Source organism: Capsicum annuum, chromosome 6, assembly GCF_002878395.1.
Source record: "Capsicum annuum cultivar UCD-10X-F1 chromosome 6, UCD10Xv1.1, whole genome shotgun sequence".
Lineage (NCBI taxonomy): Eukaryota > Viridiplantae > Streptophyta > Magnoliopsida > Solanales > Solanaceae > Capsicum > Capsicum annuum.
The window spans coordinates 210063219-210070262 of NC_061116.1; the positions used below are offsets into that span (position 1 = coordinate 210063219).

The 7044-nt window shown below is 33.3% G+C and overlaps 1 pseudogene; it reads left to right on the forward strand.

Moving 5' to 3' along the window:
- Window positions 1–3243: 3243 nt before the first annotated feature.
- On the forward strand, window positions 3244–4470 carry LOC107864516 (annotated as a pseudogene).
- Window positions 4471–7044: the final 2574 nt, after the last annotated feature.

Consider the following 7044-nt stretch of genomic DNA (forward strand, 5'->3'; position numbering starts at 1 on the left):
CTTACTTCCGAGATATCTTTTTTCTTTCTATTGTTCCGAGGGATTTTTTGGGGAATCTGCTCCCATGCTGATTACGAGTCTTGAAGTACTAATAGAGCTTCCATCTTGATACGGTGGCTACAGATTTGCAGATTTGATTTATGAGAGAAGAGATGAAGGGCAGATTTGGTCCCACTAGGCGTGCCAATTTGTTTTCAACGTAATTTAATTCATGAAAAATAAATTTCAATCACAAATAAAAATATGAAGAAACAACAATTTTATTGATAAACGAGGTGGTTACAAATATGTTCCTCCCGTGATTCTTCTCTCGATTTTCTCCGTAATTTGAGGGCCATTAGTGGCGTATTTCTCGAACATAGGATGATCTCCTTATGAATATCCCATTATTTTGTAGGATATTGGAAATTTCGATCTTTTTACGAATACCCATCAATTTAATATGGGTAAATAACATATGGTATGTTATTTAAATGGAAATAGGGAAAAAGCATCGTTTCCTCCCCAAACTATACAAGAAAAATCGAAGCCACACATAAACTATACTAGTGACTTATTACACACCTAAACTATAAAAAAAAGTGATACTTTTTACCCCCTAGATCTGACGTGAAAAAAAACATAATTAATTAAATAAAAATAGGCGCGTCTACATTAAAAATTAATGCAAAAAAAATAAAAAAAAATAAACTATTCACTCTATGCACCCCCAGCATCCATCTTCCCTCCCCACCCCCAAACCATCATTTTCTTCATCACCCCTCACCCCTCACCCCCAAACTCCAATCCCACCCCAACCAACTATCTTCTTCATCACCCCCACCCCCAACAACATAGAACATCAACATAAAACTAGAAAATATGATCGATTAACACGTTGACTTTCAAAACGATCAATAGACAGAAAAATTAAGAGAAATAGTTATTCCATAATCCATATGAACAAAGAAACAGAGCAAATAATCAGAGATCTGATAAGGGTGTTGGTACCACAATCACTATTCCTTCTTACTCATTGTTGCCAACGAACGTCATCACCACAAAATTTAGCAATTCAATTTCAAATATCTACACACACACAAAAAAAAAAAACAAGAAAAGAACAGCAATGTTCGATTTCTTGACGGATTGTGATAGATTCTTCAATCATACAAGTATTATTTTTCCTTGCAAACCAATTAATATTTGAATTATTTCTTTACATTCTATCAAAAAAAAAAAAATCCAAATGTCCAATCAAAAATCACAAAACTCAGATGGGTTTTCTCTAATTACTCAACAAATTGATCACAATTTCAAGCAAAACTAACAAGATTTAGATGAATTTTTCTTAATTACCCAATAATTTGATTACAATTTCAATCAAAAATCACAAAATCCAAATTAATTTTCCTTAATTACTCAACAAATTGATCTCAATTCCAAGCAAAAATCTCAAAATTAAGAATTTTGATTACAATTCCAATCAAAATCACAAAGCTCGGATGAAAAAACCCCAAAATAATCGTTAAATGTAGGAAAAAAATAATAATTCAAGCCCTAACAAAGGCGAATTGAGGAAAATTAAAGTGATTTTGATGATTGAATGATGAAGAAGAAGAGAAATAAATTGGATATTGATGAGTGAATGCCGGAGAAGAATAGAAAAAAATGATAGATGACAAAATTAAAAAATAATAAGGGGGTTTTGATATTTTTTATTATTTTTTTGTATTATGCTAACGTGGCGCTGATGTGGTAGGCGCGTGTAATACACCACACCACATGTAAGTGGTATAATGCTTACAGGGTGTAAAAAATATTTTTTTTTTTATAGTTTAGGTGTGTAATAAATCACTCGTATAATTTAGGTGTGGCTTCGACTTTTCTTGTATAGTTTGGAGAGAAAACAATGCCTTTTCCCAATGGAAATATAAACATGCATGGCGGGCATGAAAAGCTTTGCATCGATGGAAATGGTAAAAGTGTTGGTGGAATTATATTCTTATCAAGAGGCGGAGCCAGCCTTTGGCATGGGGTTCACCGAACCTCCTTAGACAGAAAATTATACTATTTATACATCATTAAAATTATGTTTTATCTATATATAATATATGTTGAACCCCTTTCAATTAATTTTTCTTCAAATTTTAAATCCCATTTATGAAAATCCTGCCTCTGCCTCTGCCTCTGCCTCTGCCTCTGCCCTTATCCAAATAATACCAAAACTACGATAGACAGAGTTTGCTATGCGGTGAAAATACAATGACTAACAGCCAAATATGCCTTACTCCTAGTACTAATAATACACCACTTTCGCTAGCTTCCCATTTTTTGGATTTCTTGTATCTCATCATTTATTTCAATCATCTATAAAATTGACAAAAACAAAAAATGCCAACTTAATTACACGCAAGCACATCCTATAAATATATGCCTATAATCATTGTCCACATTAGATCAAACATTAAGCACACCACCACCTAGATATATAAACTGTGTAACTAATCATAATTATATGGGTGGAAAGACAAGTTGAACAATTCTATGAGCTTTTTGTTAATATATAGTATATAATAGGGTAAACGGTCAAATTAAAGTTAACGGTCACTTAAAATTTTACTTTATCGATCACTAGAGTGAAGTCACAAGTTGACTAATTTAAATAGAGTTTACCATGTAAGAAATATTTACACTATCAAATTATTTTTACCTATAGTAGATATCTTATTTGATTTTCAAGATTATGAATCTTGTATGCCTATAATATATTTTGAGTAACCCGATAGTGTTAAAAATACTTTCAAATAAATTTAAATCTAATTTTAGTGTTAAGGAATATTTACTCCATCATATCTTATTTTGGTACTATCTATTATTTCTTATAATTTGATTATATATTTTGTTGTAATATTGTTTTATTCTGCTACTATCTGGTATTTTTGTTATTATTTATTACTTCCACCGTGCTTTTTTCTTGATTATTTTTTGTCTTGAACCGACGATCTATTAGAACAACCTATCTATCTCAATATAGGCAAGGTCTGCGTACACTCTACCATTTCCTCACCTCACTTTATGGGACTACGATGGATATTCTATTGTTGTATATCTTATTTAAGCTGTATACAAAATAATTTATACAGTAAAAGATTAAATTACACCAATAATGAAGAAAAAAAAAGGACAGTGTTACACTATATGTGGGTGCATATATATATGTTGAATCCTTAACTTGATTTCCTCAACTTGTTTCTCTTTGGAAGCTTAAAAAGGAAGAGAGAAGCACAATTTTAATTGACATTCCTTCTTTCCTAGCCACCACTAGTCAAAAAGACCATATTTTCCCCTCGTATTTAGCCTTTTTCTAGCATTAAAAACGTGTGATTGTTTCTTGTTCTATTGATTTACGGAAGAAAACACCAAATCTTTCTTGTTCTTTTGGAAAAACAATGATACTTTATCCATAAGTTAAGGTCTTTAATTAGATAAGAGCGAGTTTCTTGAATGGTAAGCATCTTTCACTTCCAACTAGAGGTTGTGAGTTCAAGTCGTCAAGAAAATAAAAAAGGTGGGAGATCCTAGGACTATTTCTTAGTGTCAATGGCAAGTTCTTTGAATACTGGTTTCACCTTTTCTAGCCCTAGTTTCAACTCCAGATCGAGCCAAAGGTTCTCCTCATCATTACCATTCAAATGGCAATTTGCAATTCAAAGATTTAGCATCCAGAATATTTCCAGGCAAATTAATCATTGGAAGCATCAGACCATAGAAAGGTGCTTTTCATGTTTCATTCTTGTTTTTCCTTAATTGTTTTGTCTTGAGTATTGAGGTTAAGTCAGCAACTGTATTGCCTAATGTTTTAGGCACAAGTGGAAATTTTGTGTTGGCAATGATCAGGGATGGCAATGACACTGTAGTTATTTTGTGTTTGCAGATGTGTCAGCTAGCTGAATCAAATCCCAATGCCACATTCCTCAAAGTAAAATATTAAGAACTGGAAATCATGTGCAATGCTCTTCACATACCTGTCTTGCCCTTCTTTAGATTCTACAAGGGTGCACAAGGCAATGTTTGTAGCTTCAGCTGTACTAATGCAACAGTAAGCTTTTATAAAATCCAAATAAATCAAAAAAACATAGGGAAACTCTTTGTAGTTTTTCATGATAGAATTTGAACATTGTGCAGATAAGGAAATTTAAAGATGCAATAGCAAGGTATGGGAATGATAGGCCTAGCATTGGTCAAGCAAAAGGCCTTGATGAATTTGAGCTTTTGCCTTTAGCTTCAATTGGACAAATATCAAGAATGTCATCATTTGATTCTCCAATTAAGGATAAATTGGAAAAACAAGTTCCTAACAGAAATAGATATGTCAAGCAATTTTAAGAAATACAATCTTGAGAAAATTATGGGACTATTAGCGAAGCCACAAAATTGTTGACGACTTAGACAACAACAACAAACTCAGTGTATTCCTATAAAGTGAGGTTCGGGGAGGTTGACGACCTAGAATAGAGATTATTGGATAGAAGATTTTCTTATTTGTTTTGGTAGTCACTTTTTTTGAAGCAATTTGAGCATGTATGAATTAGCATTCGGTTTCCATATTATGATTTGGTTAAGGAGATTGAATTTTGATTGACCTTTTTCTGGAGGATTAGATGGTCTTCCTTAAAGAGGTATTTGGTAGGTAATATTGATGAAGTTATGGCAAAGAGTAAAGACTATGAACATCAAATTATTCCAAAAATGACAAATGCTAGAATGTCGATGGTAATCAGTCCGTACTAAAGTTCATGCTAAGTGTAGGGTTTGGGAAAGGGTCAAATCATATAAGAGTTTATCCTACGCAGTCTTAGCTTGCATCCTGCAAGATATTGTTTCTACATGAACCTGTCACATGACAACAACTTTAATTACCAGTTACTCCAAGATTCCCTTTCTGCTAGAACATTGATGATTTAAGAAAAAATTTAATGCAAATTTCATTCATGAAGTCGAAGTAATATGCAGTGTTTTCATTGCAAAATGTCCACTTGGTTGATCTTATACATTGGAGTGAATAAGCCTGTTCTAATTACGTAGACTTTCTTGGTGGATGCAGTAGCAGCTTTAATGGATATTTCCATTTGACATGACACACTCATACAAACGTGAATTTTTTAAGACAAATCTAAGTTTATACTATTCATAATACAAACGTGCATTTTTAAAAACAAATATGAGTTTATATTATTCATCATAAAACGTGCATTTTTAAAGACAAATCTGTGCTTATACTATTCATAAACAGTGGTTATTTATTATTTCAAAAATGACAAAGTGCAATAGTTTCAAATTACTCTCTGACGAAAAATTTTAACATCCACGAGGCACACCTATTTGAGAAAAAATTGGAAATATAGTATCTTGTGGTACCTAATATAGAATTGGGAAAATGCATCGTTTCCACCCCAAACTATACCCGAAAAGTCTAAGCCCATCTAAACTATACTAGTGGCCTATTACACACCTAAACTATAAAAAAGTGAAACTATTTACACCCTATCAAGCTACCACCACTTTCATGTGGTATAGTGTTTTACACGCGCTGCCATGTCGGCACCACGTCAGTAAAAAATATCACTTTTTTATAGTTAAGGTGTGTAATAGGTCACTTATATAGTTTAGGTGTGGATTCGACTTTTCGACTATAGTTTGGGGTGGAAACGATGCATTTTCCCTTAATGTTTTTAGCCGTTTACTTTTGTTATTTAATAGGCTGGACGCGTCTAAAATAAGCGTAACACACGCGCCTTAGAATGGGGGTCGCGGGGAGGTAATAATATCACTTTTATATAGTTAAGGTGTGTAATAGGTCACTTATATAATTTAGATGTGGCTTAGACTTTTCTTGTATAATATGGGGTGAAAATGATGCCTTTTCCCTATAGAATTTTTAAATTAGCAATATGGTGTCTTGTGGTACCCAATATATCAACTTAATTATCTTGTGCTCTTCTTCCCCAACTTTTTCTTATGTTTTGAAAAGCTTATAGTCCAGCTCTAAGACCCTGCAAAATCTTAAGGTTAATTCATTCTTTTAGGCTTGTCAAGGGGTCCCAGACTTAGAATATTTTACCTAAGTATTCAGACTTGGTGCCATTTTAGCCTATGAAGGTTGGCAATCTTATTTCGCGACCTTCACATCCTCCAAATATTGATATTTGAGTTGATGATTCATGATTAGGAATGTGCGTAGGTGTTTTTGAACAAGTTTTGAATTTTTCGGACTTCGTTTGAAGCTTCAGTGGAATCTTAAAACAGTGGATCAACGTGATCTTGGTGCATCGCATCGACTATCGCGTTGATTAATATTTTTTCCAGCTACCAGCGTCCAATTCTAATGAATCGATGAGAACATGGCGCGACGCGTTGGCTATCGCGTCGACCTGCACGTCGGTAGCCCAGTTTTCAATTATTAAAAGACCGCATTCTTGGGGGTATTTAGGTCTTTTTCCCTCGACCCTCAGCCCCAAAACACGAAATTAAACTCCCTATAGAGCAAATATAGTCATTCTTTCTCAAATTTGATCAAGAACAAAACCATAAAAGATCCAATTTCAAATCAAGAACTCCAGATTCAATCATAAACTTTCTGAAATTCTTCAACAAAGGTATGTAAAGTGTTCATCCAAGGGTCTCTTCCACCCTTAGAGTCCAAGAATCAGTTTTGAAACTTCAAGTATACGGATTTCATGAATACCATGATGGGTTTGATAATATTCATGTTTATAATGATTATTTGATTTTTAAATCTATGTGTTCTGCTAAGTTTCATGTGGAGTTTATTGATTTATATGTCTTATCATGTGAGATCATGTTAAAGGCTTCAAATTGTGAATTTGATGATTGAATTTGTGTGCTCACATGTTGATTAGTGTTATGCGCATGTTCTATGCCTTCCAAGTGTTTGATAAGTTGTTCATGTGAACTAATAAGAGCAAGAGTTCATGTCAAGTTAGCTTATGTGCAAGATATACCATGCAAGTGTTTGTTAAAATGCCCCAATGAATGAATGAT